The sequence below is a fragment of the Callospermophilus lateralis genome, chromosome 12 (genome assembly GCF_048772815.1).
Source record: "Callospermophilus lateralis isolate mCalLat2 chromosome 12, mCalLat2.hap1, whole genome shotgun sequence".
Taxonomy (NCBI): domain Eukaryota; kingdom Metazoa; phylum Chordata; class Mammalia; order Rodentia; family Sciuridae; genus Callospermophilus; species Callospermophilus lateralis.
The window spans coordinates 2,688,290-2,711,194 of NC_135316.1; positions in this window are offsets into that span (position 1 = coordinate 2,688,290).

The window sequence follows — 22,905 nt, forward strand, 5'->3', positions numbered from 1 at the left end:
TAACTATTTCAACAAAAAATTGACAAGATTTATAACTCCTACCTTATATCATGCAAAAGGCAAGACCAAATATACACCATGCCTCCTCTGAACTGCTTGTATTTCTTTTCTATTTGGGTTATTTTTCTCCATCATATTAGGATTTTTAGTCAGAGTCTAGTAGGGTATGGGTTAGTGTCAGGGATTCAGTATTTCAAATGGAATATTTGAAAATGAATCCAAAGTGTATGTAAATATGTGCTACACAAAAATCTTCCCACTCTCATCCAGAACAATGCCTTGACAATACCTTTGCCCTAAGTAAGACACAATTAGAGGAAAAGAGTTAGAAAATCTGTGAATACATATCTGGAATTGAATATGCTCAGGAGTTCACAACCTTGGAAGTGGTAGAGGAGTTTTCAAAAGTAAAGGACAGGGTAAACACTTCACAAACTTGGAGGTCTACTGGCCTAGAGACTTCTGGAGAAACTGTCTCTGAGGTTGGGCACTTGAAACATATGTTGTTGTCAGGAGATTTAGCTTCCTTTCTAGTGAGACCATCAAAGCTGGGTCTGCATCTATGAGACCTGGAGGACATGGTTTCTTCTGTTCCAATGAACATGAGGCAGCAGTGCTGAATTCTCTCTTTGTAGGTAAACTGTGGCCACTGGGGGCTAAATGTCTCCCCATGTGGTCTGTGAAACCATATGGTCATCCTCCATTTTCGTGGTGTTTCTTGCTGTTGCATTGGGAGTTTTGTATTTGCTTCATGATATGCAAGGTTTTCAACTGGGACACAGTGCGGGAGGGAATTCTGTAACGTGTGGTGTGTCAGGGTCTGCAGAAGAACACAAGAACAAGACTTCTATCCCACAAAGCTTGCCTCCTTGACCATAGCAACCTGATTCTGAACAATGTCCTGAAACCTCTCCATATAACAAGGTGCCTTTACATATAAGGGTCTTCTGGCTTCACCATGTCAGTCACAAGCCATTTGGAAGCCAATGGCAGATCCACATGGCCACCCCACAGATGTTTTATCACACACCTGCCCACCATTGCACTAGGTCCACTACTCAGCACGATGCAACTTTCTGGCATCTCTGTTAAACACCATTTTTATGAAAACCAGTCAATCAAGGCACTGTCTGGTATAGTCATTGTTGGGAAAAGTATAAAAGGCAGCCATAACCCAGAGAAAATTCCCAACATGGCGCCTATGGACTTCTTCTTCCTACCTTCTTCTTTTCTGCAGTTAAGCGAAAAGTTCCCGCCCGTGTGAACTCTCCCGCCTCCTCCTATTTCAAATCTCGCTGGCGAAGAACCTTTGCCCCAATGAGAACTAATTCCTGGGCTCTGGAGCTGATATCTGAAAGAACTTGCCAATAAATGGGTTTCCTGACATTTATCTAAGCCCTTCCATCTCCCCCTTAGTTCTATATAAGCACACAGCTTTTTGCAATAAAATTGGAATTCTGGTGAAGTGTCTTTGCATGGGGAGTTCTTTCATTCTGGTGCCCCGTGAGAGGATACGGGTGAGCTCATTCCAACAAGAGCCCCATCCCCCACTCCGCCGAGACACTCTGCCCTAGTCCACTCTTTTCAGACGCCGGCTTTCTGCACTCACCACTGATCTGATGTAGGTAATCCTCCCCTGACCCCGGCTTGTCAACTCCCTTTGGGCTGCCACTGGTTTTGTGACCCTGATCGTCCGGCACACTCCAGACTCCTGGTAGGGGTGAGGAAATTCCTCCTACTAAGACCTTTACTAGTGGCAGTGGACCCTCTGGTGTTCCGTTTCCCTTTGGGGCTTGAGGCTTCTGAGTTTACACAAGAGGCTCTGTGGTTTTCCCTGATCCACTGCCGCTGCTGCTGCTGGCTAGAGTTGCTGTTTCCTGTGGGGCTGCTGTGTCTGGCTGAAGCTGCCTCTCTGCTCCGGGAAAACGGAACTCCCGGACTGGAACTGCATTCTGCCGGAGCCGGAGTTCTGTTTTCATTACTGACTTCTTCTGATGCGCTCAAAAACTTTCCTGATGTCAGGTTGCCCTTGGCTCCAATCCCTTTTGGTCTCACAGATCACACTTCACTGGTGACGACCAGGTAGTGCCCTCTGTATTTCCTCGTGATGGCTGGTCATTTTGGGGATGCCCACCTGACTCCTGTTTGCCCTGAGCTTCCTGGAAGCCATTCAAACCCGGGGTTTTCTCTTTGTCTCTCTGGATTACTCTTATTCTCTCTCTCTCTCTCTCTCTCTCTCTCTCTCTCTCTCTCTCTCTCTCTTTCTCTCTCTTCCATCTCTCCCTGTGACTATGGGCACCTCTTCGTCTGTACCTGAAGCCTTACCTCTCAAATGTTTAATAAAAAATCTGGCCACACTCTCCCTCACACCAGACATCAACCCAAACTTCTAATCAAATTCTGTACACAAGATTGGCCTACATATCCACTGGATAATGGCAATCATTGGCCACCAGAAGGCTCCTTAGTTTCAAACCTCCTCCGGGAACTTTTTAACTACTGCCAGCATCTAAAAAAGTGGAGGAAGATTCCCTGCATTGAAGGTTTTAGCCTTCACACACAGCACCTTGCTCTCTGCTCCTTTTGCCCTCCCTCTCAGGTCCTCTTTGCTTGCAAACCCCTCTCTTCCCCTACTTCTATTCCTGAATTCACAGATTCTTCCTCATTCGACCTAGCAGATGAACACCAACCTTTTTCCCCAGCCCCATCTGCCCCTTCTCTCCCGCTATACCTTCCTATTCCTCTGCCTGATTCCATGGATCCTCAGCCTTCCGTATCATCCCCCTCCCCTACGCCATCTTCTGCCTGCTCCACCTCCTCCTCCTCCACAGAGACACTCCCTTCCTCTCCCTCTCCTTCCTGTGCGCCACCTGCCTCTTTCAGTCCTCCTGTTACCAGGTCTAAGGGACTCCTTTCCACCCCCAAGACAATCGCACCCTTTCGTGAGGTAGCTGGTCCCGAGGGTGTCGTCAGAGTCCACGTGCCCTTCTCCATGTCGGACATTACTCAGCTAGAGAGGAAGTTAGGCTTTTTCACCACTGACCCCACCACTTACATTCGGGAGTTTCAATGGGTCCTGCAAGAATATAGCCTCACTCATCATGACATCTACATGTTCTTGGCCAATACACTTCTCCCTGAGGAAAGGCAATGAGTCTGGAAGGTAGCCCATGCCCATTCTGATGAAAATCATAGGACCAATCCTAACCACCCCACAGGCCCTCATGCTGTCCCAGAGCAGGATCCCCTATGGGATTACAACACCCCTGAAGGCTTACAGTCTCGTGACCTTTTTACATCCTGCCTCTTGGCGGGCCTGAAAAAGGCCACCTGCAAGTCTGTTAACTTTCAAAAGGTGCAGGAGGTCATTCAAAGGAAGGAGGAGACACCTTCAGAATTCCTGGGTAGACTAACCAAGGCCCTTCAACAGTACACAAACCTTGACCCAGAAACCCCTGATGGCCGTCATGTCTTAATGACATATTTTCTGGCCCAAAGCTACACTGACATTAAAGCCAAGCTTACAAAGCTTGAACAGGGCCCTGCTACTCCTCAGACCGAAATCCTCGCTGTCACTTTCAAGGTTTTTCATGGTAGAGAGGATGAAAGTGAACGCACCAGGCAGAGGGCTGAAAATGCCAAATTCCAAATGTTGGCCCAGGTCATTCAGAGAAGGCCCATCACCACACCGTCCCAATAAGACTCCCCCAGAAGCTTGCTTCAAATGTGGTAAGGAGGGACATTGGGCAAGGGATTGTCCTTCGCCGAGGACACTCTCCAACCCCTGCCCAAAATGCCATCAAATGGGACACTGGGGGGCAGACTGCCCAACAACCCAGAAGGGAGGTTGGTCAGCCGCCCGGCAACCCCAGCCTCTCCTGGGCTTGGCAGAGGAGGATTGATAGAGCCCTGGGCCTTCTCTCCCGACTATTACCATCAAAAAGCAAGAGCCTAGGGTCACCTTCCTGGTGGATGGAAGCTTCATTTTCTTCCTCTTGTATACTGGTGAGTCCTACCACACCCTCAAGAACTCCTATTGTCGGGGAAGGAGGTAAACAGATTTTCCCTCAAAAAGCTTCCCTCCTTATCATTTTATATGCAGGGATCCCTTTTGTCCTTCACACACTCTTTTCTTGTTATGAGCCATTGCCCCATTTCCCTTCTGGGAAGGGACATACTCTCACTATTAAAAGTCACCATTCACATATCACCCCACACCTCTCCTACCTTTCATTTCCCCCTGATGTTCCTAGGGGCAGATACACCTCCCTCATGTACTCTCCCACGACTATCTAAACCAGTTAACCCTGAGGTTTGGGACACAACTACACCCTTTATGGCTAAATGCAGTCCTATTCATATTGTCTTACAGTACCCTTCAAGATATATTAGTCAACCACAATATCCACTCACAACCACAGCCCTCCTCCAATTAGAACCCATCATCCAGGATTTATTACAAAAGGGGTATCTTAGGCCTACACACTCTCCTTTCAACACGCCCATTCTTGCAGTTAAGAAACCTAATGGATCCTACAGGCTGGTTCATGACCTTCGCCTTGTCAACTCCTCTGTGGTCCCTATCCACCCGCTAGTGCCCAACCCTTACACCTGCCTCTCTCAGATCCCTGCCACTACTACACACTTCTTGGTCCTAGATTTAAAAGATGCATTCTTTTCTATTCCCTTGTCATCAAAATCTCAGGATATCTTTGCTTTTACGTGGACTGACCCACACACCCGCCATTCTCGTCAGCTTACGTGGACTGTCCTCCCACAGGGATTCAGGGATAGGCCCCATCTCTTTAGCCAAGTTCTTGCCCAGGACCTCACATCCTTTAACCCGACCTGTCCTGACTCTACTCTCCTTCAATATGTTGATGACCTTCTTCTATGTAGTCCCTCTTGGGAACACTCTCAATCCCACACTGCCCAGCTTCTTAATTTCCTAGCATACAAGGGATATAGGGTGTCTCCCCACAAGGCCCATGTTTCCCAGTATTCTGTCACCTATCTTGTTTTTTGCCTTACACCCAGGAAAAAGGAAATAACACTGGATAGGAGGCAACTCCTCTCTTATCTTCCAGTGCCCCATATGAAAGCTGAAATACTATCATTCCTAGGACTAGCAGGTTATTTTAGGGCCTGGATCCCAAATTATTCTCTTCTAGCCAAACCCCTGTATGACCTAGCAAATGGACCCCCTAGTGAATCTCTTGCCTCCTCTCCCAACTACCACTTCTGAAGACTTCAGCAACTCCTCTTAAAGGCACCTGCCTTTCACCTTCCTGATCTTTCAAGACCATTTCATCTATATGTCCATGAAAAAGGGGAGTAAGCACTTGGGGTCTTAGGTCAAAACTATGGGCCTACATTTGCACCTGTGGCATATATGTCCAATAAAATAGACCCTACCATCCGTGGGTAGGCCCCTTGCTTAAGAGCTCTGGCTGCTGGACAAATTTTACACAAAGAAGCATCTAAATTGACTTTTGGGGTCCCTTGAACTATCCACTCCCCACATCACTTGAAGGATCTTTTAGCTTATAAGGGTCTTCAAACCCTTCCTCCATTCAGAGTTCTGTCGCTGCTCACTTCCTTTCTGGAAAACCCTAATATTACTTTCCTCCCCTGCTCTGCACTGAACCCTGCCTCACTGCTCCCAATGACTCCCACGTCTAACACACCAATTCATAATTGCTTGGAAACCTTAGATGATTTCCTCCCTTGTCATTCTTCCATTTCTGAGGGACCACTCACCAAGCCTGACCTTATCTGTTTCACTGACGGCAGTTTCTTTAGGTAGAATGGCACTCATTACTCTGGATACACTGTAGTTTCAGCCACTGAGATTATAGAGGCCAAAGCTCTGCCTTCAGGAACTACCAACCAGCAGACTGAACTTACAGCAGCCACTCGTGCCTGCCTTCTTGCACTAGGCAAATCCCTCACTCTTTATACTGACTCAAAATATGTCTTCCATATCTTATTATCCCATGCTGCAATATGAAAATAGCGAGGACTACTTACCACCAAAGGTAATGCGATCACTAATTCGGCTCTTATAACCAATCTGATAAAGGCCTCCCACTTACCCACCCAGTTGGGAGTTGTCCATTGTAGGTCCCATCAGAAGGACTGCTCTCTCATCACTGAGGGCAATGCCAAAATTGACCAGGCGGCACGAATGGCTGCCACCACTTCCAATTATGCCCCACCCCTGGGGGACATACAATGGCCACTTTAGACATCTCATCTGAAGCCACTACTTCTTCCAGTAAGAACAAGGATCTTTTCAAGTTCCTTCATACTCTATTCCATTCCAATTCTCAGTCTTTGACCCTCTTTTTACAGAGCTTCTTCTCCCTCACCCCCTCTGACAAAGCCATGCTACAGAATATAGCCTCTAATTGTCAGATCTGTCAGCGGACCAACCCTCATACTCCTTTAAGGCCCAAACCTTTCCCTTCCCACCAAGACCAGGAACACATTCCCGCTGCTGACTGGCAGGTAGACTTCACCAACATGGCCACAGTACGGCACAATAAATACCTCCTTGTATTTGTGGACACTTTCTCTGGTTGAGATGAGGCATTTCCCACTTCCAATAAAAAGGCTTCCACTGTATCTTCAATCTTTCTGACAGACATCATCCCCAGGTTTGGTATGCCCACTTCCCTACAATCTGACAATGGCCCTGAGTTTATTTCTACGATCACACAAAAGGTCTCTCAAGCCCTCTCCTTCAAGTGGCATTTCCACTGTCCATATCACCCCCAGGCTTCAGGGAAAGTGGAAAGGGTAAATCGTACTCTAAAGGAAGTCCTTACCAGATTGACAATGGGATTAAACTTAGACTGGGTCAAACTCCTTCCCTTGGCTTTGCTTCGAATCAGAGCTCTACCTAAGAAACCATCTTTACTGTCTCCCTTTGATTTAAGGTATGAAATACCTCTTATACCCCCTGGGTTAGTCATTTCACAAGGACCTCTCACCTGAGATTTGTCTTTGCCTCTCTTGTTTCATCTCTGCTCGGAACTCTGGAAATATCAGGACTGGCTTCTTCTGGACCCAGTCTCCGCTCCAAACACTCCTCCCTTAACAGCTGGGAGTCTAGTCTATTGTAATACCCCAGAGGAGAAAGGGACTCTTGCCCCAAAATGGGAAGGCCCCTATCCTGTCATTCTCTGCACCCCCACCACTTCGAAACTCTCCTTACCAGACAACCGTCTCACCTCTTGGATTCACATATCTAGGTTGAAGCCATATCACCAGGAGGCCCCACCTGCTGACGACAGGACCACCCCAGAGGAACTCCAAGAATCACCTCCTGAACCTCCCCTTTACTCCTGCTCTCCACACCCATCTCACCCATTTAAGTTGCGGCTAACACGGTGTTCCCCGCAGAACAATTCCTCTTAAAAAAGGCACAATGAGCTCTCCAAACACCCTAGTCTTCTCAAACTGCTTGTTTTTTTGTGCTCTGCTTATTTTCTGTGCTCTGTCGGGACTGGTCTTTACCCTCGTCTCCTACCATGTATTTCTTCACTCTTCAGGAACGATACTCAGAACATGGCATGCAGAAGGTCCGTGCAGTGGATGCAACTACTTGCTTCATCCACAACTGCACTTCAATTTCTCTAAAATTGTCACCTTCAAGGACCTTCGTCGCTGGTAGCTGGAACTGGCCTTTCATTTGCTTCCTTTTTGATCAAACCAAAGACTATTTTCATTGGTGGCCTGAGATATATAAAGGGTGCCCCTATAAGTCATGCAGGTTCCATGATGAACGTGGTAGCTCTTCTTACCACTCACTTGGTTACCCTGAACCAAGTGAGTGGTAAGACTTCTAGTTACCTAAAGTGACATAAAGGCTCTTCATCTGATAACAATGGATGGTAAACTTTATATATACCTGACCCCAAGGCCAAACGTTGGTACTATGTTGAGTTTGCTGTCTATGCTCGGACAACCTCAGCCAGACCCACAATGTGGATGACTGTTGGCCGCACCCTGATTACGCCACCTAAGGCAACCATCCAGGTAGTCGAACACATTAAGGAGTCAGAATCAAAACTTCGAGATCTTATCCATAGCTCATCCAAAAAGGATTCAGAGACTTCAAACCCCTCAGGTCCCCCTCCCACATGGCTCAATTTGCTACACAAAACTCTTTGATTATTAAACTCCACCCCTCCTTCTGTGCCTACTTCTCAGTTCTTTCTCTGTGCTTCACTTAGTCATCCACTTCTAGCAGCGGTCCCATTATCAGCAGGAAATATTTCAGCAAAAACCTACAATTTCTCTAAGAAAGGACAACCCCTACATGTGACACGTATCCCACTATGGGAAAGATATTCCACCAATACTTCATTTCCTTTCATCTGTTTCCACCTGACAATAATGAATCCTTTACCCATTTGTTCCTTGAGCTATAGCACCCCATCGAGCCCTGCATTTATGAAACCTGGACATTTTCTCTGGTGTAATGGGTCTTTAAGAACCTCAACGATCAATGTCTCTGGCACCTGTTTCTTGGTTACTGTAGTTCCTCAGCTGTCTTTGAATACTCCCACCAAATTTCGACAGTTGGCCCTACCTTCCCGCACCCGTAGGGCAGTCTTTCTGCCGGTTCTGGTAGGCCATACATTAACAACCTCAGTGGCGATTCTCGGACTCTCTGGTAAAGCTATAGGTCATGCTCTATGGGCATCCAGTGACCTGCAACAAAAACTGCAGGAAGCACTCGGATACCACTGCTGAGTCTCTGGGCTCCTTGCAGTGGTGGTTACTTCATTGGCACAAGTAGCTTTACAGAACCGAAGGGCAATTGATCTTCTCACTGCAGAAAAAGGGGGTACATGACTGTTCCTCAGAGAGGAATGTTGCTATTATGTTAATGAATCTGGGCTAATAGAAAAAAATGTTGTGTAATTGCAGGAATTATCGACCCAATTGCTCAAACCTACCTCCTCCAATTCCATAACGGGGTTCCTTCAATCCTCTCTTGCCATGTACTTACTACCTATCTTGGGGCCCCTTATTGGGATGCTCCTTTTTTGTGCTCTCTTGCCCTGCATAATGAAGTTCCTTCAAAGCCAACTGCAAAACAATTTCTAATCAAACATTCAACCAGCTTTTGCTTAGGCATGCCAGCCTCTGATGACCGATGAACCCCCAACATCTCCAAGAGAACAGTTCACTCAGTGCTGAAGCTCACTACCAGGCACAATGGAATGGAATGGACATCACACGGCAAGAGACAATGAGCTCGGAGAACCTCTTAATCTGCCATCTTGGATTAATGAGTCTTTATGTCCTTCTAAGCTTCCTCATGGCCCTTGGCCTCTTCTCTGTCAGTCCCCCAACATGGTACTTCTGCCAAAAATTGACTTTTGCTTTGATTTTTATCTTCATTCTGTTTGTATTTGCTCTGATCTTCTTCAGGTGCTGATGATGCCATGTCCAGGCAACGCTTCCAGTATTTTCTAGAGTCTCTGTTTCAGGACCAGTGTCTGATACCAACAAACTCCTCCATCCAGGACTGGTTCCATGCCATCGACAACTTGTGGCTTCAGGGAACTTTCATAGACTTCAACCCTACGGAAGTAACTGTCTATAGCCACTGGGTTTTCGTTCTTGCTGCCATGATATACCCAGACCTGCCCCCTGAGCACTCCTCCACTTCCCTTTCTAGGCCCCACAGCGCCCCTAAACAGCAGGAAGCAGCCGGATTTGACCAACAATGCCACACTTCCTAAGAAAACAAAAAGAGAAGAATGTTGGGAAAAGTATAAACGGCAGCCATTCCCCAGAGTAAAAACCCCAACATGGTGCCTAAGGACTTCTTCTTCCTGCCTTCTTCTTTTCTGCAGTGACGAAAAGTTCCCGCCCGTGTGAACTATCCCACCCGCGTCAATTTCAAATCCCGCTGGCGGGGAACCTTAGCCCCAATGAGAACTAATTCCTGGGCTCCAGAGCTGATATCTGAAAGAACTTGCCAATAAATGGATTGCCTGCCATTTATCTAAGCCCTACCATGTCCCCCTGAGTTCTATATAAGCACACAGCTTATTGCAATAAAATTGGAATTCTCCCAGCTAAGTGTCTTTGCGTGGGGAATTCTTTCACTCATGATCAGCAACAGGACATCCAAAGGTTCTCCAGTGCCACCTGGTCATGGGAATTTCAGAAATTTGATCGTATTTCTTTAGTCATTTTTGAAGGATGAAGTTGGAGGCACTGTGAGTTTTAATTCATACAGGAATCATTATATGGTGAGGAAGTTCATTTCAATGAAATCTCTGGAGAACTCTAACAGACAAGGCTTCCCAAAGAGTGGCCAAAGTCACATGAAGCAAGGATCATTGAGGTCTGCAATATGAGGTTTATGTGTGTTTAGACTCTCAACTATGGCTACCAAGTCTTTCAGAATAAAATCATGTGATATCCTGGCTGAGATTACCAGTGCTCTGTGGAAAGCCACCGTGGCCCTCAATCTAAGTTTCTAAGGGCGATTCTCATGCGTGGCCTTCTAAAATCCCAACACATTTCATGGCAATTCTTCTCTGAGGTCAGTTCCAGAACTCAGTCTCTAAGAGGAATCACAACAGAGTTAAATCCCAGGTGGATCCAGTCATCTCTTCGAACAGCCACACAAATGACCACAATTAAAACCAAAACACTCACACATGGCTGTCATCTTCTTCCATATAGACACTCATCAGAACTTCTGGCTGGAGTTTTCCATGAGGGGTGCATGCAGCCCAAGACAGTGTAACAGATAAGCTCCATTCCCCCTCATTTGCCTAAAGTCAGAGTGGCCTGGACACCCTTCCTGTGAACAAGGAGTGATCAAATAGGCCTGCTGTTAATACTGCTCTGCATCTCCAATTTGAGGCCTACTGAATGTCAGGTATAGATTCTTTATATGATTGGGAGTCATGAGAAAACCCAAAAACCTATGGGCTAGGCTCTGCAGGGCTTTGAAGAAATCATTTGACCCAAAGGATCCCTATTCTCACTTGATGGGGGTCAGGAACACATCGATAAGGCAAGCCCTAGTCCATTCATGAATTGGGCAGGATAAATGCTGGGAAGCTTTCTACAAGACAGGACACATCCATTGATGCATTCTTTTTTCTCATGTGTAAAACCACGGACACAGTGAGATACACAGACATAGAAACTCTAGCCTTGTCAAACGACTTACAAGAAACATTTCACTCCAAACAAAAAAAAACATCGCCTTTCCTACCTATTCTCAGAACATGAGACAAAACACAAACCCACACCCACAACCACAAAGGCACCTCCTTCCCCCAAGAATGTCTGTGACTATCCGGAGTGACTTCTGACTGGTGGGCCATACACAGTTCCCCCCAAATTGCCTGTCCTGTCTCAGATTTGGACTCCTTGGCCACCTCTATAAAGTGGTCAGGAAACACTGGTGAGCCACTACCTGCTTTCTCAGGAACAGCCGCCATTCAGAGCTTTCCTGGCATTTGGCCATCCTCACATCATTAGGTACCAAGAAAGACTGAATCTGTCCTTGGTAAATCCAAACAACTGAGACTACTGGGACTGGGACTGGGACTGGCTCTGGTTGCCTGGCTTCCTGGATCCCAAGTTCAGAGAGTTCCATCGCCAAGGAAGTGAGGTGAGGTCACTCCCTTCAGGAACTGAATGAAGTCTCTGCCTTAGCAACCACTTTGTCCTAACAGTTGCTTCCAATGGTCCCATGAGTTGGAGGCTGCCCCTACTTCCTGTGACACTTTCACAAGTTAGAATGGTATACCAAACATAGGAACCCAGGAACAGCTCTCCACACAGGCCTGGTTTGGTCCATCTTCTCTACATTAAGAAGAGAGAGGCTGATTCATACAAAACCCTTCATCCTGAAGAGGATGTTTCTAATGGAAGATGACTTTTGCTCTCTCAGATCCTTCATAGCTGCCTACATCTTCTCCAGGGATCATTTCTGCATGGACCCTTGAAGTTCTCAGCAGGAGGAAGATCCCCTACATTCCTCTTTTGTAAGAACAACTCTGTCCCTGCTCTTCTGTAAAGTTAGATTGAGGGAACAATATATGGTTATGGTTAAAAACACTTTTGATTTGGGTTAGGAATCATTCTGCTGAATGAATAATGGTATTGGGAAAATGCGATATTTATAAGAATATAGAGGTGAAATATAAGTATGAAATCAGAAATCTAGGTAAAATTTGAAGCCCAGAAGGGCACTGGGCCCTTGTTTGGGATACTTAGGTTTGAATTACGTTCTGCACAAATGTCTCAGATAAATTGATATACAATGATATAGAACCTTGTACCTTGGATGATTGAATGTAGAAGAGAACATCCACTCAAACAGGGATAGTCGGTAGGATCTGGAAGATAGTCAGTAGGTTGCTGGAGAAGAGTCAGTATAGGATTTTGACCAAATGTTCTTTAGCAATAGGGTTTCGGTCAGAGAGTGAATGTAAATATCAGTACATGTGAATAGTCAGTCACAATGATCAACTGGGAAAAAATATGTAGAAAAGCAAATATCAATAGAGAAATCACGGAATCAGGCAAAAAATAAAGTGAGTGATAGGATTAGACATTTTCAACAGGGTTGAGTTTGAATATATAATCTTAGGAAGAAACAAATATGTAGTCACCAATAGGATTGACATTTGAGAGCATTAGGCAACCTAGACATGGATGTTTTTAGTAATCCTTGTTCACTTTCCATTTAGGCTTTTGTGCAATCATAAGGATGAACTTTGCCTTTTGTATCCAGAATATTACTGTGATAAAATGTATATATAGCTCAGATAACATGAGTATTTCTTTTACCATTTCTGGGAGCAAAATTTTGAAGACATATAAATTAGTATTAGGGGTAAAAGAGGTGTACCCTGTGTCTATGAATATAGAGATAATGCATGAATAGACCATATTGTGAATAAATAATATACCTGTTTCCACTTTAAATAACGGATTGAATTGATATCTGAAAATATATAAGAAATCTCATATTGATATACAATCATTCATTCCAACCAGTTATATATCTAATGCTAATTATAGGGTTATGCTTTCTCATGAATTCTGTGTGAATTTTGCTTCAAAATTGATTATGGAAATCGAAAATAATGTGTTTGGAAAATAGTATCATGAAAAGACAACTCAAGAAACATGGAGGAATACATGTGTTCTGAAGCAGGTCGTGATTGAAAGTGAAACAAATGCGTATTAATTTGCTAACTTGTGGATGAAATATGTTTCCTATGATGTGAATAAACTGAAGAAATAGTAATGTACTAGTGTTGAAAAAAATGAACGTCAAAATACACATCAGGTCCCATAGGAATCTACTTGCATTGCTGTTAAACTGGGTCAGTTACTGTAGAAATTTTAGGATTTGTATGCATTATTCACTGAAGTTAGTTGTCCATACTAGGAAACAAATATTTATTTCAGGTGTATGAATATTTCTGAGAATAATCTTTTGAAAAGTTCATTATTAATCCACATATATGAATATGAATAAATTTGGGGAGTGCATAATAAGACACATATTTCATAATGTGAAAAATCTGGAGAGTGTATATATATATATATATATATATATATATATATATATGCACACGTACACACACACACACACAGACATTAAAATAGCAATATATATGCCAATCGAAATTCACCATGAAATATATACTATCCACACATACATAAATACATATATATATGAATGAATATGGATATATGTATGATGTTGTTCAACGAAGAAGCTCACCAATAAGTTTAATTTTCAGTTCCAACAGCGTTTAGGAGGAGTGATCTCTTACAATTTGTAACTGCCAAGTCAGCCACCCCACAAGAATGTACGTGTGGTACCAGCTAGTATTCTATATGAGCATTTAAAAATTGATGTGCTGAATAGGTACAGAGAAAGGGAGACAGGAATTCACATCTTTGTTAACTTTAAAAACACATGGAGAGAAATTTCAACAAAAAAATTGAATAGATTTATAACTCCTACTGTATATAATGCAAAAGGCAAGTCCAACTCTACACCATGACTCCTCTGAACTGCTTGTATTTCTTTTCTGTTTGGGTTATTTTTATCCATCTTATTAGGATTAGTAATCAGAGTCTAGTAGGGTTGGGGTTAGTGTCAATAATTCAGTGTTTCGATTGGAAAATTGGAAAATGAATTCAATGTGTATGTAAATATGTGATACACAAAAATCTTCCCACTCTTATCCAGGACATTGCCTTGACATTACTTTCGTCCCAAGTAAGACCCAATTAAAGGAGAAGAGTTAGAAAATCTGTGAATACATATATGGCATGGAAAATGCTCAGGAGTTCACAACCTTGGAGTTGGTAGAGGAGTTTCCAAAAGTAAGGAAAGGGTAAACACTCCACAAACATGTAGCTCTGCTGGCCTATATAGTTCTTGAGAAACTGCCTCTGAGTTTGGGCACTTGAAATATATGTTCTTGTCAGGAGCTTTAGCTTCTTTGTAGTGAGACCATCAAAGCTAGGTATGCATCTATGTGACCTGGAGGAAATGGTTTCTTATTTTCCAATGAACATTAGGCAGTAGTGCTGAATTCTCTCATTGTAGATAAAATGCGGGCTAAGTGTCTCCCCATGTGGACTGTGAAGCCATTTGGTCATCCTCCAGTATTCCTTGTGTTTCTTGCTGCTGCTCTGGGAGTTTGGTATTTGCTTCACGAATTACAAGGAGATCAACAGGGACACAGAGCTGGAGGGAGTTCTGTCACATGTGGTGATTCATGGTCTGCAGGAGAATGCACCAACCAGGCTTCTATCCCACATAGCTTGCCCCCTTGACCATAGCAAACTTATTCTCAACATTGCCCTGAAAACTCTCCATATAACAAGATACCTTTACATTGAATGGTCTTCTGGCTTCACCATGTCAGTCACAAGCCATTGGGAAGATGATGGCAGATCCACATTGCCCCACCACAGATGTTTTATCACACACCTACACACCACTTCTCTAGGCCCACTATTCATTAGGCTCCAACTTACTGGCATCTCTGTTCTACACCATTTTCATGAAACCCAGTCAACCAAGGCACTGTCTGGTACACTCATGATCAGCAATAGGTCATCCAATGGTTCTCCAGTGCCAACTGGTCATGAAAATTTCAAAAATATCATGGTATTTATCTAGCCATTTTTCATGGATGAAGTTGAACGCACTGTGGGTTTCAATTCATTCAGGAACCATGAAATGGTGAAAAAGTTCATTTCAATGAAAGCTCTGGAGAACTCTCACAGGCAAAGCTTCCCAAAGAGTGGCCAAATGGTCACATGAAGCCAGGCCCTTTGAGGTCTACAATGTGAGGTCCATGTGTGTTTTTACACAAAACAGAGTTCAAGCCAAAGTGGACCAACTCATCTCTTCCAACTACAACACAATTGACCACATTTGAATGAAAACACTCCCATATGGCCCTCATCTTCTTCCATATAGACACTCATCATAACTTCTGGTTCGAGGTTTCCATGAGGGGTCAGCCCAAGACAGTGTCCAAAATAATCTCCCTTGACCTTCATTTTCCTAAAGTCAGGGTGCCCTGGGTACCCTTCCTTTGAACCAGGAGTGATCAAATAGGCCTGCCCTTAATACTACTCTGCTTCTCCAACTTGAGGCTTACTGACTGTCCTGTATAGACTCTTTGTGTGAATTGGAGTCATGAGAAAACCCAAGCACCACAGTCTAGCCTCTGCAGGGCTTTGAAAAACTCATTTGACCCAAAGGATTCCAATGCTCACTTGATGGAGATCAGGAACCAAAGAGCGGAAGGCAAGAGTCTTCATCCACAATTACTGATCTTTTTGCCATTTTGGTTTTAGATGCACACATGGGATCTTTCTTTAGATCCATCAGGTGCTGAGAATCTAAGCCACAGCCTCACACAGGGCCAAGAGGCTGAATCAGACACATTCTTTTCCAAAGCAATTAAGCAAAGAGCCATAGGTGATGCCCATTCATTTCCCTTTGAAAGCTATTTTTTTCAGGTTTCAAAAAGGGGTGGCCTGAGGCAAAGCCCTTCCTGACATTCAGGGCAACAGAACAATAGGTAAGCAAAAGGCCCAAAGCAGGGTTTCTCCACTGAGACTTTCCTGGTCATATTGATATCTGAGTTTTCTTAGATGTTCGCCATTCCCTTCAGCTATCCAGTACATGACCATGTCACAGTTTGGATTTGGTACATATCATGGACAGAAATCCATGAGCCTATTGTGGAGATTTGCCAGAATTCAGGAAGAAAACAGGATCTTAGGAAGATAGCAGGTGTTGCCCATCCATAAGACAAGTCACAGTCCATTCATAAATTGGGCAGGATGAATGTTGAGAAGCTTTCTACTAGACAGGACACATCCATTGATGCATTCTCTTTTCTATGTTCTACAACCACGGACAAAGTGGGATACATAGACATAGAAACACTCGCTTTGTCAAAAAACTTACTAGAAACAGTCCACTCAAAACCAAACAAACCGCCTTTCCTACCTATTCTCATAGCATAAGACAAAACCACAAACTCACACGCATACGCAAAAAGACATCTCCTTACCTCAAGTAGGTCTGTGACTATCAGGAGTGTCTTCGGACTGGTGGGCCATACTATGTTCCCCCAAAATGGCCTGTCCTGTCTCTAATCGGGTCTCCATGGCCAACTCTGTGAAGTTGTATGGAGCCATGGGTGAGCCACTACCTGCTTTCTCAGGAAAGGCCCCTCTTCTGAGATCTCCTGATATTTGGCCATCCTCACATCAGTAGGTACCATGAAAGACTGACACTGTCCTTTGTAAAAACAAACAAGGAGGCCACTGGGACTGGGACTGGGATTGGCTCTGCGTACCTAGCTTCCTGAATCCCAAGGAAGTGATTTAGGTCACTTCCTTCAGGAACTGAATGAATTCACTGCCTTGGCAACCACATTGTCTTAACAGTTGCTTCCAAGTGTCCCATGAGATGGATACTGCCCCTACTTCCTTGGCACTTTCCCAAGTTAAAATGGTATATCAACCATAGGCACCCGGGTACACCTCTCCACACAGACCGGGTTTGGTCCATCTTCTCTACATTAAGAAGTGAGAGGATGATTCAGACACATCCCTTCATCCTGACCAGGTTGTTTGCCATGGAAGATGAATTTTACTCTCTCAGGTCCTTCATAGCTGCCTACATCTTCTTCAGTGATTTTTTTCTGCATGGACCTTTGAGGTTCTCAGCAGGTGGAAGATCCCCTACATTCCTGTATTGTAAGAGCAACTCTGTCCCTGCTCTTCTGTAAAGTTAGACTGAGGTAACAGTGTATGGTTAGGGTGAATAATAGGTTCGATTTGGGTTAGGGATCATTCTGCCTAATGAATACTGGTATTGGGAACCTGAAATATTTATAAGAATATAGACGTGAAATATAAGTATGAAAACAGAAATCTAGGTACGATTTGAAGCCCAGAAGAGCACTGGGACCTTGATTGGGATACTTAGCGTTGAATCAATTTCTGCACAGATGTCTCAGAATGAATCCATATACAATGGCATAAGACTTTGTACCTTGGGTGATTGAATGTCGAAGAGAACATCCAGTCCAAAAGGGATAGTCATTTGGATTAAAAAGATAGTTGGTAGGTTTAGAAAGAAGCGTGAGTATTGGATTTGGACCAAAAGTTCTTACCAATAGGGTTTTGGTTAGAGAGTGAATGTAAATGTCAGCACATGTGAAGAGTCATTCACAATGTTGAACTGGGAAAATTATGTAGTAAAGCAGATATCAATAGAGACATTAGGAAATCAGGCAAAGTATAAAGTGAGTGATAGGATTAGACATTTTCAACAGGGTTGAGTTTGAATATATAATCTTAGGAAAAAATAAATATGTAGTCACCAATAGGATTGACAGTTGCGAATACTAGGCAAACTTAAAATGAATGTTTTTAGTATTCCATGCTCACTTTTTATTTAGGCTTTGATACAATCTTAAGTGTGACCTTTGCTTTTTGTTTCCAGTATATTAATTTGATAAAACATATTTGTAGATCAGGTGACATGAGTATTTCTTCCACCATTTCTGGGAGCAAATCTTTGAAGTTATATCAATTAGTATTGGGGGGTACAAATAGGTGTACACTGTGTCTATGAATATAGAGATAATGCATGAATAGTCCATACTGTGAATAAATAATATAACTGGTTCCAATTTTAAATATGGTTTGACAAAATTAGAGGAGAAGAGTTAGAAAATCTTTGAATACATATCTGGAATGAAAAATGCTCAGGAGTTCACAACCTGGGAAGTTGCAGAAAAGTTTCCAAAAGTAAGGAACAGGGTAAAAACTCCACAAACAACAAATTCTGACAGCCTAAATACTTCTGTAGAAACTGTATCTGAAGTTGGGAACTTGAAATATATGTTGTTGTCATGAGCTTTAGCTTCCTTTATACTGAGACCATCAAAGTTGGGTCTGCATCTATGTGACCAGGAGAATATGGTTTCTTATTTTCCAATGAACATAATGCAGAAGTGCTGAATTTTCTCTTTGTAGGTAAACTGTTGTCACTGTAGGCTAAGTGTCTCCCCATGTGGACTGTGTAGCCATTTGGTCATCCTCCACTTTTCATGGTGTTCCTTGCTGCTGCACTGGGAGTTTTGTAATTGCTTCACGAAATACAATGAGTTCACCTGGGACACAGTGCTGGAGGGAGTTCTGTCACGTGTGGTGGGTTAGGGTCTGCAGGATAATGTACCAACCAGGCTTCTATCCTATCTATTGCTTGCCCCCTTGACCATAGCAAACTGATTCTGAACATTGCCCTGAAACCTCTACATATCATAAGATGCCTCTACATATAAGGGTCTGCTACCTGCACCATGTCAGTCACAAGTCATTTGGAAGCCAATGGAAGATCCGCATATCTCCACCACAGATATTTTATTGCACACCTGCACACTACTGCTCTAGGCCCACTACTCAGCAGGCTCCAACTTCCTGGCATCTCTGTTCTACATCATTTTCATGAAACCTAGTCAATCAAGGCACTGTTTGGAACACTCCTAATAAGCAACAGGACATCAAAAGGTTCTCCAGTGCCAGCTGGTCATGAGAATTTCAAAAATGTCATGGTATCTATCTAGTCATTTTTTCAAGGATGAAGTTGGAGGCACTGTGGGTTCTAATTATTCAGGAACCATTAAATGGTGAGTAAGCTTAATTCAATGAAAGGTCTGGAGAACTCTCACTAGCAATGCTTCCCAAAAAGTGGCCAAAAGGTCACATGAAACCAGGCCCATTGAGGTCTACAATGTGAGGTCCATGTGTGTTTTGACTCTCAACTATGGCTGCCAAGACTTTCAGAATAAAATCTTGTGATATCCTGCCTGAGATTACCCGTGCTCTGTGGAAAGCCACCTTGGGCCTTTACCTCAGGCTCTAAGGGAGACTGTCTTGAGTGGCCTTCTATAATCCCAACACAATTCATGGCCATATTTCTTTGAAATCACCTCCAGAACTCAGACTCTAAGGGGAATCACAGTAGAGTTCAAGCCCAGGTAGACCCAGTCATCGCTTTCAACTGCCACACAAATGGCCACAATTACAACCAAAACACTCCCACAAGGCCCTCATCTTCTTCCATATAGAAACTCATCATAACCTGTGGCTGGAGGTTTCCTTGAGGGGCTCAGCCAAAGACTGTATACAAAATAACCTCCCTTGCCCCTCATTTGCCTAAAGTCAGGGCTACATAGACACCCTTCCTGAGAACCAGGAGTGATCATAGGCCTGACATAAATACTGCTCTACTTCTCCAATTTGAGACCTACTGACTGTCGGGTATAGATTCTTTATCTGAATTGGAGTCATGAAAAAACCCAAGCACCTAAGGGCTAGCCACTGCAGGATTTTGAAGAACTAATTTGACACAAAGTATCCCTATTCTCACTTGATGGACGTCAGGAACCGTACAGAGGAACGCGAGAGACTTCATCCACAATGACTGCTTTTGGCCATTTTGGGTTTGGAAGCACACATGGAATCTTTCTTTAGATCCATCAGGTGCTGAGAATCTAAGCCACAGCCTCACAGAGGGCCAAGAGGCTGATTCAGACACATCCCTTTCCAAAGCAATTAAGCAAAGAGCTACAGGTGATGCCCAATAATTTCCATTTGAAAAATTTTCTTCAGGCGTCAAAAAGTGGCGGCCTGAGCCAAAGACCTTTCTGACATTCAGGGCAACAGAACAATAGGTAAGCAAATGGCCCAAATCAGGGTTTCTCGACTTAGACTTTCCTGGTCACACTGATATCTGAGTTTTCTGAGATGCTCGCCATCCCCTACAGCTATCCAGTACATGGCCATGTCGCAGAGCTTGGAGCTGGTACATATATTGGACACAAAACCATGAGCTTATTCTGGAGAGTGGCCAGAATTCAGGAAGAAAACAGGAACTAAGTAAGATAGCAGGTGTTGCCCATCCATAAGGCAAGTCACAGTCAATTAATTATTTGAGCAGGATGAATGCTGTGAAGCTTTCTACTAGACAGGACACATCCATTGATGAATTATCTTTTCTAATGTCTACAACCACAGATACAGTGGGAGACACAGACATAGAAACACTCACCTTGTCAAACGGTTTACAAGAAACAGTCCACTCCAAACCAAACAAACTGCCTTTCTCCCTATTCTCAGAAAATGAGACAAAACCACAAACTCACACCCACACCCACAAAGTCACGTCCTTCCCCCAAGTAGGTCTGTGACTATCCAGAGTGTTCTCTGACTGATGGGCCTTACTATGTTCCCCGGAAATGGCCTGTCCTGTCTCAGATCTGCTCTCCTTAACCAACTCTGTGAAGTTGTCAGGTGCCAGTGGTGAGCCACTATCTGCTTTCTCAGGAAAGGTCCCTCTTCAGAGCTCTTCTTGAATTTGGCCATCCTCACATCAGTATGTACCAAGAAAGACTGACTCTGTCCTTGGTAAATCCAAACAAGTGTGTCCACTGGGACTGGGACTGCCTTAGAGTGCCTGGCTTCCTGGATCCCAAGTTTAGAGAGTTCTTTCCCCAAGAAAGTTTGGTAGGTGACTTCCTTCAGGAACTGAATGAGGTCACTGCCTTGGCAACCACTTTGTCCTAACAATTTCTTCCATAGGTCCCATGAGATGGAGGCTGCCCCTACTTCCTGTTACACTTTCACAAGTTCAAATGGTATATCCGCCCTACTCACCTGGGAGCAGCTCTCCACAGAGGCCTGGTTTGTTCCATTTTCTCTACATTAAGAACAGAGAGTCTGATTCAGACACAACCCTTAATCCTGACCAGGTTGTTTGCCATGGAAGATGACTTTTGCTCTCACAGGTTCTTCATAGCTGCTTACATCTTCTCCAGGGAGAATTTCTGCATGGACATTTGAGGTTCTCAGCAGGTGGAAGATTCCCTACATTCCTGGATTGTAAGACCAACTCTGTCCCTGCTCTTCTGTAAAGTTATATTGAGTGAACAGTGTATGGTTAGGGTTAATAACATGTTCGATTTGGGTTAGTAATCATTCTGCGGGATGAATAATGGTATTGGGAACCTGCCATGTTTATAAGAATATAGAGGTGAAAAATAAGTATGAAAACAGAAATCTAGGTAAACTTTGAAGCTCAGGAGGGCATTGGGCCCTTGATTGGAATACTTAGCTTTGAATTATGTTCTGCACAGGTGTCTCAGATTATTCAATATACAATGTCATAGGTCTTTGTACCTTGGATGATTTAATGTTGAAGAGAACATACAGTCAAAAAGGGATAGTCAGTAGGATTAGGAAGATAATCGGTAGGTTTAGAAGGAGAGTTAGTATAGGATTGGTACGAAAATTTCTTTAGCAGTAGGGTTTTGGGTAGAGAGTGAATGTAAATGTCAGCCCATGTGAAAAGTCAATCACAATGATGAACTGGGATACATATGTAGGGAAGCAGATATCAATAGAAACATTAAGAAATCAGCCAAAGTATAAAGGGAGTTATAGGATTAGACATTGAACAGGGTTGATGTTGAATATATAATCTTAGGAAGAAACAAATATGTAGTCACCAATAAGATTGATATTTGAGAGCATTAGGCAACCTGCACATGGATGTTTTTAGTAATCCATGCTCACTTTCCTTTTAGGCTTTGGTGAAAGGTTAATAAAATAGGTACTTGTAACTTTCTGTTTTTCTGTATGCTTAACAAAACATTGTTGAATTCGTGAAAACTGTTTGCTAATCCTGTTCCCAGAATGTGTTGTCCCCAACTGCCAAACTGCAGAATGTACTCTCTCACCCATTTGCACGCAAACCGCCCAGTCGACCTGACCCATCAATAAACTTCCCTCCCTGTCCTCTCCACGGAAAGAATATAAGCTCTGCTTAAGCTGTTCTCAGGGCTCTCTGCTCTATTCAAGTGAGGTCTGAGCCCCAGCATGCTGGACTCCCAATCAATCCTTTACTTTGCATGAGTCAGTCTCTTGGTGGTCTCTTTCTCCGATACTCGCCCGAACTTTACATCTGGAACCACCAGCGAGATCCAGCAGCGGTGGACGAAAGACCCCCAACGAGTTCCTCTCAGGGTAAGTAAGGTACCTTTTTCGTGTTTCAGGTTTAAAGTTAGGGCTTTGCTAAATGGCTATTGGTGATGAGCGTGAGCTCTCTCCGATGGTGGCTGACAGACGTGTCACAGAGTCACAGGCCACGTTCCTGTGCGATGCCCCAGAGGACTCGGGAAATCGAGGATAAATAGTCTCCTTGGCTCAGTGATATTTTGTTTTGGATTCGGCATTACCAGCCCATCAAGTTTTGCCGGCTACTCAGTTCTGGTCTCAGTATTGGAC